Source organism: Macrotis lagotis, chromosome X (genome assembly GCF_037893015.1).
Source record: "Macrotis lagotis isolate mMagLag1 chromosome X, bilby.v1.9.chrom.fasta, whole genome shotgun sequence".
In the NCBI taxonomy this organism is placed as follows: Eukaryota; Metazoa; Chordata; class Mammalia; order Peramelemorphia; family Peramelidae; genus Macrotis; species Macrotis lagotis.
Window position 1 is genome coordinate 420,243,753 of NC_133666.1, and position 11,064 is coordinate 420,254,816.

At 42.0% G+C, this 11,064-nt stretch overlaps 1 pseudogene; it reads left to right on the top strand.

Moving 5' to 3' along the window:
• Positions 1-7,521: 7,521 nt before the first annotated feature.
• Positions 7,522-10,739, top strand: LOC141498454 (NACHT, LRR and PYD domains-containing protein 14-like; annotated as a pseudogene).
• Positions 10,740-11,064: the final 325 nt, after the last annotated feature.

The following is an 11,064-nucleotide window of genomic DNA, read 5'->3' on the forward strand; positions in this document are numbered from 1 at the left end:
TTTGCCAATCTCCCTCTGAAAGAACCTGAAATGAAACCTCTAAAAAAGATTCTAAAGAAACAGAATCCACAAAAGGAAAGAGTGAAACAATTTTTCAAGATATATTGGAGGAATTTTAGGAAAACTCTGTGTCACATGGGTAAGAAGAAACTGCAGCCCAGCATAGGCTGAGGAAGTGGGAAGCCAATGAAGGCTTTTAGTTACAGGGCACCTCAGTAACTAAAACATCTAAGTTATGTTTCTTTCTTTCTCAAAGAAGACCACAACACCAGGAGGTGATGCCAGGACAAGCACATGAACTAGGTTTGGGGGGGCTGTGTACTAAGTCACCAACCTCACTTTCTCCTTCAGAGTCATCTGGGTCCAGTAACCAGATATGAATTGGGATGACTAGAGATAGCCCTAACTGTGGGGCAATCAAGGTTAAGTGACAGAGTTAGCAAATGTCTGAGGCTGGATTCAAATTCCCATCTTCTTGACTCCAAGACCAGTGCTCTATCAACTGCACTATCTAGTTGTTCTTCTCCAGCAATACAGTAAGCCAGTAGTAAGGGCTCTAGACCCAGAGGGAAGGCAAACTTTAAGGTTGAGAATATTGGTGCAACAGACAGGCCTGGGTTAGGCTACCCTAAGGTAGAGAGCAAGCTGTAAGCACCTGAGATGTCAATGCAGAAATGCAGGGACCAGACCCTCAGGCTCTGCCACAAAAAAATTGGAAATGTACCCTCTGTACTCCATGAACAGAAGTCAATTTTCAAAATAAGCAAGAAACTAAAAAAAAGTTGCTAACATAGAAAGTTACTGTGTGAACAGGGAAGATCAAAACACCATGTCAGAGGAGAAAAGAAGTGACAGATGCTTACATGTGAAGCCTCAAAGGAGATTATGAATTGATCTCAAATCCAAAAAAAAAAAAGAATTGGAAGAACTTAAAGAAGAGAGGAAGAAGAAAAATTGAGAAAAGAAATGAGTCATGCAGGAAAATAATGAAAATTTGAGAAAGGAAACAATATATTTAAAAGTATAATTGATCAAATGGAAATGAAAAGCAACTCATTTAAAGTCAAATTAACCTACTGAAAAGCAAAAACAACTCCTTTAAAAGTATAATTAATTTCAGCAGAAGAAAAATAAAACAAAAACCCCTTCAAAATCTGATGAACAATGCATTCACTTTTTAAAAATATTTCTTATGTATTTCTTTCCTTTCATTCTAACTCCTCATAAAGAAAATGACTAATCTGTAAACATATGTAGCACAAATATGAATGTACAATATAACTGTTACATTGTTGACTGTTAGCTGCTGAGGAGAGAGGAGTGGGAAGGGAGGGTAGAAGAAAATTATATAACTAAAAAATATACATATGCTTATAGATGAATGTTGAAAACCCTTCATAACATGTATTTGAAAAAACAAAATATCAATAAAAAGTATAATTCACCAACTGGAAAACAAAACACAAAAGCAATCTGAAGAAAATAAATTCTTAAGAATTGGAATTGAACAAAAAAAAATCTAATAACTCCTCTGAGTTATCAAGATTCCATCAAACAAAACCAAAAGACTATGAAAAATAGAAGAAAATGTGAAATACCTCTAAGGATAAATGACTCATGGAAAGTAGATACAAACAAAAGAATTTATGAATTATTGGTCAACCTGAAAGCCACAATCAAATGAGAGCCTGGACAACATATTTCAGGAAATTATCATTGAATGCTATCTTAATATGCTAGAACAAGGAAATAAAAAAAAATCCTTGAAAGAATATACCATTCACCTCCAGAAAGAGATCCCAAAATAAAAACTTAAAGGAATATTATAACCAAATTCAGTGTTATTAGTTAAAGGAGAAAATAATATTAGCAGTAAAAAACAAGGTGATGCAAATATCAATGAGCCATAGTCAGCAGTATGCAGGACTTGTCAACTTCAACATTAATGGATCTGAGGGCCTGAAACAAGATATTCTGAAGGGAAAAGAAACTTGATTAACAATCATGAATCCAATACCCTACAAAATTAAGCATATTCTTTCAACAAAATAAAGGACTTTCAAAATTATCTAATAAAAAGCCCAGAACTATACAGAAAATTTAATCTTCAAATACATGACTCAAGAGATAAGAAAAAGATAATCACAAAGAAAAAATGCTGGTCAATAATTCCAAACTGTTTACACTCTACAAAGGAAGATAATACTTATAATTCTTGAGAATTGAATTTCTATTATGGTAGTTGAAAGGAGTCCACTCAGACAGAAGGTGGAGTATAAGACAGATATAAAACAAGAGACTGGAAAAAAAGGAATATACTCAGAATAGGCAGAAGAGAGTAAATGATGTCACATGAAGAGGAACAAAGTAGAGGGGAAGAAGGGAGCATGCGAGCATTGAATATATCTTATTCTCAACATATTTGGCTAAAAGAGGGAATAAAATGCACTCCTAATTATGTTTAAAAAATTCATCCTACTCCATAGGGAAGTAGATGAGGAAAGGGAAAGAAAAGGGAAGGAGCGTCTGATAGAAGTGAGGGAAGTAGGGAAGGGGAAAGTAAAAGGAGAAAGGGGGAGAAAAGGGAGGGAGACATAGAATGGAGGACAGATTGAGGGAGAGAGCAGTCAGAAGCAAAACACTGGTAAGGAGGGATAAAGTGAAAAAAAAAAGAGAAAAGTACAAACGGGGAAGATAGCATAGAGGGAAATACAGTTAATAATCATAACTTAATATAAATGGAATGAACTCTCATAAAACTGAAGTGGATGGATTAAAAATTAGAATTCTACAATATATTATTTGCAAGAAACATATTTGGAGGAGAGAGAGATATATAGACTAGAGAGATACACATAGACTAAAAGTAAAAACTTGCAGCAGAATATACTTTTTTACATCAGCTGAAGTAAAAAAAAAGAAGAGATAGCAATCCTGATCTCAGCAAAACAAAAGCAAATATAGATCTAATTAAAAGGGATAAGGAAAGAAACTATGTCTCCTTAAAAGGTATCATAAGCAATGAAATAATATCATAATTAAGCATTTATGCACCAAATTATATAACAAGCAAATTCTTAGAAAAGAAACTGAATGTTACCAAAAGACATAGATAGCAAAACTACACTAGTGAGGGTTCTCAACCTCCTCTCTCAGAATTAGATAAATCTAACCACAAAATAAACAAGAAGGAAGATGAGGCGAATAGAATTTTATAAACATTAAATTCAATAGACCTCTGGAGGAAATTGAGTGGGGATCAGAAGGAATATATATATATATACATACACACACACACATACATATATCTTCTCTGAAGAAATACATGATAGCTTCACGAAAATTGATCAAGTATTAGGGCACAATACCTCATAATCAAATGTAGAAAGGCAGAAATATTAAATGCATCCTTTTCAAATCATGATGCAATAAAAATTACATGGAAGGGGTCATGGAAAGATAAATTAAAAATATACTGGAAACTAAACTGCTTAATTTTAAAGAATGAGTAGATCAAATAGCAAATCATAAAAATAGTCAACAATTTCATCCAAGACAATGACATTATACAAAAATAGTGGGATGCATAAAAAGCTGTTATTTGAGGAAGTTTTTTTTTAAACTCTAAATACTTCATTGAATAAAATAAAGAAAGAGGTCATAAATTGGGCATGCAACTAAAACAAATTCTAGAAAAAGAACAAACTTAAAAAACTCAAATACCAAATTAGAAATTCTGAAAATCAAAGGAGAATTTAAGAAAATTGAAGAAAACTATTGACCTAATAAATCAAGCTGAATTAATTTTATGAAAAGACAAGAAAAGAGATAAACCTCTGATTAATTTTATTTTTTTAAAAAAGAGAAAAACCAAATTATCATTATCAAAAAATGAAAACATGAACTCACCTCCAATGAGGAGGAAATTAAAATAATATTTGGAGCTATTTTGCCCAACTGCATGCAAATAAATCTAAAATATATTTCAGAAAAATATTAATTGTGCAGATTAAGAGGAGAGCAAATAGAATAATTAAATGACCCCATTTCAGAAAAAGAAATTGAACAAGCCTTCCTAAGAAAAAATCTCCAGAGAAACATGTGTTTCCAAATGAAGTCTCCCAAAGATTTGCTACCATGCCCTGATGATGAGCCAAATTTCTTTGATAAAGTTTTTGTAAATTTTTTGTGTGGTTGAATCCCTTCCTGTTGTGTAAATCAGGCCAGGGTTGAGTAGGCAGACAACATCTAGGACACCTTTTCTAGCCTCTTCCTTACTTCAGGATAGGAGCAGTGTGGACCTTAAAGGGATTACTCAGACACTCAAGGGGCTGCCCAATCCAACTTCTACTTCCAATGACATCCTATGACTGGGGCTGCATTGTGCAGGGTTCTGACTACAATTCCCAGTGAATATAACTACTGCTTCATCACTTGACTGCCACTACAAGACTTAGAGACAGGAAGAGGAAAGTGGTATGGGTGATGGCGTTTGATTCCTGTCTAAAATGGATTTAAGTGAGGCAGAGTTGCATGAAGTATTTGGCCTCACTGTCTCTTCCAAAATCATCATGGTCCAGAGAAAAGACAGAATTGAGAGAGCAGGTGATGACTCTAGATGCAGTAGATGTCCTTAGTGTGTTCCATGTCTAAGCAATCTCCAAGTGCTCCACAATGCCTGCTTCAGCTGCCTTCATGACTGTTAAAACAAATTGTTCTCATCTGCCCATTCTACTAGTGGAAGACTTCACATGTTTGGGGTAGACACCACCCAACTCATTGATGGGTTTGAGACTCCTCAGTTACCTTCAATCTGGTTTAGCCTACCTGCCAAAACCATTTACTGGAGTGTGACTACTGGCATATCACAGTTTCTTGGAGTCAGAAGTAACAGTTAGATAGCTGAGGAAGCATCAGAGGTGGAAAGTAGCCTTGAAAAGGACTCCACAGGCCTCATACCAGTGGTACTTGTCTTCCTTGAACACACCCTAAATGATATGAACACACCTTATATGGCATAAGAATGAGAGAGTAAAATCATTCTGTAAAAAATCATATGTGGGTAGATTCCAAAAAAGCCTGGAAAGAAATGCATGAATTGAGATGGAGTGAAGTGAGTAGAACCAAAAGAACAAGATGATGAACTTTGAGAGTATTCAACTCCTCTCGGAATTTCACTGACCAAGGAAAATTCTAAAAGATCTATGATAGAAAATGACAACTACATCTAGAGGGGAGAAAAGTGTGGAGTTTGAATGAGCAACAAGGCATACTATGTTCACTCTTTAAAACATTTTCCTCTTTTTCCCCCTCCTTTCTCATTGGATTTCCCCCCTCAGTTCTTTCACAACTAGATTAATATGAAAATATAGTAAACACAATTGTATGTGTATACAGTCTTTATCAGATTACTCGCAGATGTGGGGAGGCAGGAGGAATTGAAGGTTGGTAGAAAAATATTTGCAAACTATCTTTTGATGAATTTGGAAAAAAATAAAATAATAGAAAAAAGAATATGTGAAATAGATATTATAAAAAAGGCAAAAAAAAAAAAAAAACAGAATCAACTTCCTTAGTAAGAATTACTATATGGGGCAGCTGGGTAGTGCAGTGGATAGAGCACTGGCCCTGGAGTCAGGAGTACCCTAGTTCAAATCCAGCCTCACTCAGACACTTAATAATTACCTAGCAGTGTGGCCTTGGGCAAGCCACTTAACCCCATTGCCTTGCAAAAACCTAAAAAAAAAGAGTATAATCTTATTTGAATGTAAGTGGTCTTTTATTGAGATAGAGTATAATTGGTCATTCTTAGTGAAAAGATAAATAAAAATTTTAAAGAACAAACTTCAAACCAAACAAAAATGGCAAATGCAAGTAAACAACCTGAAGGAATGACACAAGTTTGAAATATTTATATTTTAAGATGATTAAATGATATAAGTATCCTTTCAAAATCCTACTGACATCAGCAGTCATGGTCCAGTAGTAGTTTTTTTTTAATTTCTTGATGTCTTCAGAGGAAAAAAATGGTGAAACAAAGGGAAAACCATAAGGAAGAAAGGAAGAAGAATAAGTAACATATTAGTTTATATAATCAGGGTGCTTAATAGAAGACTATCCAAATAAGAATCTGTAGGTGGGACAGTTAAAATTTGAATTTCACTTTCATTTGAACAATCAAAAAGGAGTAGAACATGCTTGTGCTTGCATGCATGAGCACACACAACACACACACACACAAACACTCAAACACATAGATAAAATTTGATATAGAAAGACATTCATTCAGCAGAAAACAGGATCAAATGGGGACAGGCAATAACAAACGGTTTCATCACAAAGAAAAACAAACTTTAGGCTCATAGATTGTATTATGAAAAGGAGTTTCAAAGGGAAGAAATAAATACCTCTTTTTCTTGGGATGAAGAAAAAAAATCTACTCAGAACACTTATTCTATCCCTCAATACATTCTTCTTTATATAAAGAGAGGCAGAAAGCAAATGAAGAGCAAATTGTAAGGAAAAAAAGTTGAATGGAAATATAATATACAAAATCAAGGATAACAATTCAGAATGTGAATGGAATTAACTCACCCATAAAATGAGAAAAGATACCAGAATAATTAGAAATCAGAATGCAGCAAATGTTTACCTTACATGGAATGTCCTTGAACTATGAAGAATCAGAGTGAGTTAAAAGACAGGGCTTGACCAAAGTCTATTATATTTCAACTATTTTCAAATAAGCAAAAATAGATAGCAATCATGATCTCCCTCCTGCAACAGCAAATGTAGGCCTCATACAAAGAAATAAACAAGAACTACATTGTGCTGAAATATATCATAGACAATGAATTAATATCCATACTAAACATATACATCTTGAATTATGAAACATGTAAATAATTATTATAGGAAAAGTTGAACACGTTGCTGAGCAACAAAAATTATCACTGGGGATCTTGATTTACTTCCTTTCATATCTAGAAAAATCTAACCAAAATATTAAAAATAAAAATTTAAAGGACTTAAATAAAATTTTTAAAAATTTAGATAATTTAGTTCTCAAGTGACTATTCAATAAGAAGATAAATATATAGCATTTTAATAAAAAAATTTCTGTTCGCAAAGATCACATATGCAAAGGCAGAAAAGCAGAAATATTGAATAAATACTTTACTAAAGACAATTCAACTGATTTTAATAAAGGGACATGGAAAATAATTGAAATTAATTTAAGCCCGAAAAGTGAGTTAAAGAATAAATCATAGGCGTGCACGCAGAAGTCCGGCCTCGGCCTCGGCCTCGGCCTCGGGGAGGCGGCGCCGCCTTGGGGAGGCGGCACTGCCTCGGGGGCGCCCCTGGGCCCCGGGGGGCCAGACCCCGCCTGGCCGGCCTCCCCGGGCGCCTCCGTCCCCCCGAGGCCTGTGGGGAGGGAGCCGAGGGCTCGAGGCCTCGGGCGGGAAGGCCTGGGGGGGGGGGGGCGGTATCCAGCAGGTTGTCCATTTATGAACCGGTTACACGTTGGTGGTGCTGTGGTGACAAGGCGCCCCTGGTCCCCACCACCATCTAGTTGAGAACGGGACCCTCAGAGTCTGCAAGAAGATGGAGCAGCCCCCAGAGAGCGAGGCTGCTGAGATGCGGGGCTGGGTAGGAGTGAGTGAGAAGAATGGAGAGCCAGAGGAAGACTCAGATGAACGGCGGCGATACCGAGCCTGGATGGCAGAGAAATTCCGTTCCTTGAGGTCTGGAGACTCTTGGCCGGGAGAGCCGGAAAACTTCTTATATGGGCCCACGACGTTGCTGTTCTCCCGCACCTGTGCCAAGGTTCGGGTGGTCATTGGAGGGGAGAGAGAGCTCAGAGCTCCCACCTGGCGAGGGGCCGCCCTTCAGCGAGATCCCTGGGCAGTCTGAGCAGCTGGCAGCCTTGTTCCAGCCGGATGAGAAGTCCTACCAACGATCTGGCACCGTGGTCCTGCAGGTTCCCATGGGCATCGGCAAGACCATGCTGGCCTGGAAGCTGATGCTGGACTGGACCCGTGGGCGCCTCTGCCGTGACGTGTTTCACTACGTCTGCTTTTTCAATCTTGGAGAAATGGATGGGATGGTTGAGAAGAGCCTGGCCCAGCTGATCACCGATGAGTGGCCTGGCCTGCCAATCCCCCTTTCTGAAATCCTGTCCCAGCCCAAGAAGCTGCTCTTTGTCATGGACGATCTGGAGGAGCTGAGACCCTTCGTGGACGGCGCCGAGCTGTGTTGAGACTGGGAAGAGCTAAGGCCGCTGGCTGGCCTGCTGCAGGGGCTGCTGTGGAAGAGCCTGCTACCTGAGGCCTGCCTGCTGCTGGTGCTGAGGCCCTCGGGCTGGGCCTGCCTGGCACGCTGGCTGGGCTGCCCACAGCTTGTCGAGGTGGGGCTGTCCAAGGCTTACCCCAGGAGTACTTCCACAGGTTCTTTGGGGATAGGGCTAGCGCACGGGCCGCCCTGGCAGCCGTTCAGGACAATGAGACGTTGGCCACCCTATGCCGTGCACCACTGGTCTGCGTTGATCTGTATGGGCCTGAAGCAGAGACTGGACAGTGGGGATGACCTGAGCCTGGGCCCTATCACCACCACGAGCCTCTATGTGTCCATGACCAGCCTCTTCCGTGGCCGCACCCCACCCCACCGATGCACAGCTGCGGGGCCTGTGTCACCTGGCTGCCGATGGGGTGCTGGCGCATGCCACGGGCTTTGACAGCAGTGACCTGGACCAACATGGACTGACCGTGGCCCATCTCGAGCCCTTTCTGGCCATGCATGTCCTCCTGCAGCAGGGTACCGGCTATGCCTTCCTCCACCTGACTCTGCAGGAGTTTTTTTTGCCGCCTTGTATAGTGCCATGGAGGTGACCCAGAGCCCCATGGCCCACACGGTCCAGGACCTGACCACAGAGCTGGAGAAGTACTTGGGAGTAGACATGAGTTTTCTGAGCCTGGCCGTGCACTTCCTCTTTGGCCTCTTGAACACCAAGTGTGCCAGGCTCCTGGGAACTGGGCTGCCACCTGTCGCCCTAGCTGCAGCACGACCTATTGCTATGGGCCACTGTGTTCAGTGGCTCCGCCACCCCATCACTGCATGCCCTCTCCCTGCATAACTTCTTCTTCAGCCTGTACGAAACTCAGGATGAGGAATTCGTGACTGAGGCCATGGACCACTTCCGGGACCTGCAGCTTGTCCTCTGGAGCAAGTTGGACCTGCTGGTGTCTTCCTTCTGCCTAGCTCACTGCCACCGACTGGAGACACTGGTTTTCCACCTGTAGAGGCAGGTCTTCCAGGAAGACCCCGATGACCTGGAGCTGCAGGCCAGCTCCCCAGCTGAGGCAGGGTCTCAAGTTTCAGATGTTGCTGCCTCCTGCTGGAAGGCCCTGTACTCGGTGCTGAGCACCAATGCTATCCTGCAGGACTTGGAGCTGAGCTTCTCTTTGATGAGTGACCTGTGTCTGAAGCACCTGGGTGATCAGCTAAAACACAGGGAATGCCACCTACAGAGCCTGAGGCTCGGGCAGACTGCCTATGTCCCCTTTGTCTGTGGGGATTTCCTGCTTTCTCTTGTTGGACACCGGCATCTGATCTACCTTGACCTCGACCTTCAACTTGGGGACGATGGCATGAAGCTGCTTTGTGAGGCCCTGAGACATCCATATTGTAACCTCCAGTCTCTGAGGTTGAAGAACTGTGCCCTCCCTGAGGCCTGCTGTCCAGATCTCTCCCTTGCCCTCACCTGCAACCAGAGCCTGACCCAGTTGAACCTGGGGTGCAATCAGCTCCTGGATACTGGCTTACAGGGGCTGTCTAAGGTCTTGGGCCAACCTGAAAACCACCTCCAGAAATTGGTGTTGGCAGGATGTGGCTTGACAGAAAATGGTTGTCAGGATCTCTCTGCTGCTCTTACCTCCAACCGGAATTTGACTCATCTGTGCTTGGCCCACAACAGCCTTCGGGATGAGGGTGTGAAGATTCTGAGCATGGCTTTGAAATGTCCTAAGTGCCCTATTCAAAGATTGACATTGTGGAGCTGTGGTCTCACTTCCGTGGGCTGCCAGGATATCTCTGCTGCGCTCCTCAGCAACAAGAACCTGACTCACCTGGATCTGGGGGAGAATGACCTTGGAGATGAGGGCATGAAGCTGCTGTGTGCAGCCTTGGGGCAGCAGCAATGTAACCTGCAAGCTTTGGACACCTTGGTCTGCTTCCTCAGTGAGGCCTGCTGTCAGGCCATCTCAGACATGCCCATCCTCAACCAGAACCTCCAGAGCCTAAACCTGGGACACAACGCCATCAAAGACAATGAGGTCAAGCTGCTGTGCGAGGCCCTGAGACACCCTGATTGTCACCTCCAGAGATTTGGGCTGGAGAGATGCCAGCTCAACACTGCTTGCTGTCAGAATCTCTCCTCTGTTCTCCTCTGCAATTTGAGACTGAGGAGTCTCAACCTAGCTCAGAACACTTTGTGGGACGAAGGAGTGAGGCTGCTGTGCAAGGCCTTGGAAGAGCCTGAATGCAAACTACAGATCCTGGTGTTGTGGAGGGAGGCATTCAACGAGGATGCCCAGTGGATGCTGAAGGCCCTTGAGGAGAGCAAACTACAGCTGGTCATCACCAGTGACTGGTATAGTCACAATTCAGAGGAATATGGTTGGTCCTGGTGGCTAGAGACCTGAACAGCTGTGGCAGGGGCCTGTGGGACCAGCTGTGGGAGTCCCCGACCAGAGTCCATTGGACATCACTGGCTGCTTATGACAACTCTCCCACCAGTTTTCCATGCTCATGTGGTGCCCACATCCCTCTTCCCTCTGGGACGCCTATGTGGTTGAATCAAATGCAGACTGATTCTTTTTCTCTGCATTAGGTTTGCTTGTGATGAGTCTGTAGTAGTAAATGTTGGAAAGGTCGTGAGCCCTTCTAGTGCAGTTTGGACAGGCCTGCACACATGAAGTCCAGGGGCTCCCAGTCAGACCAAGGATTCAGAGAGAATCATCAGGGCCAGCATTGGAGCCAGTTGGTCATTAGTCTGTGATGTGTGAC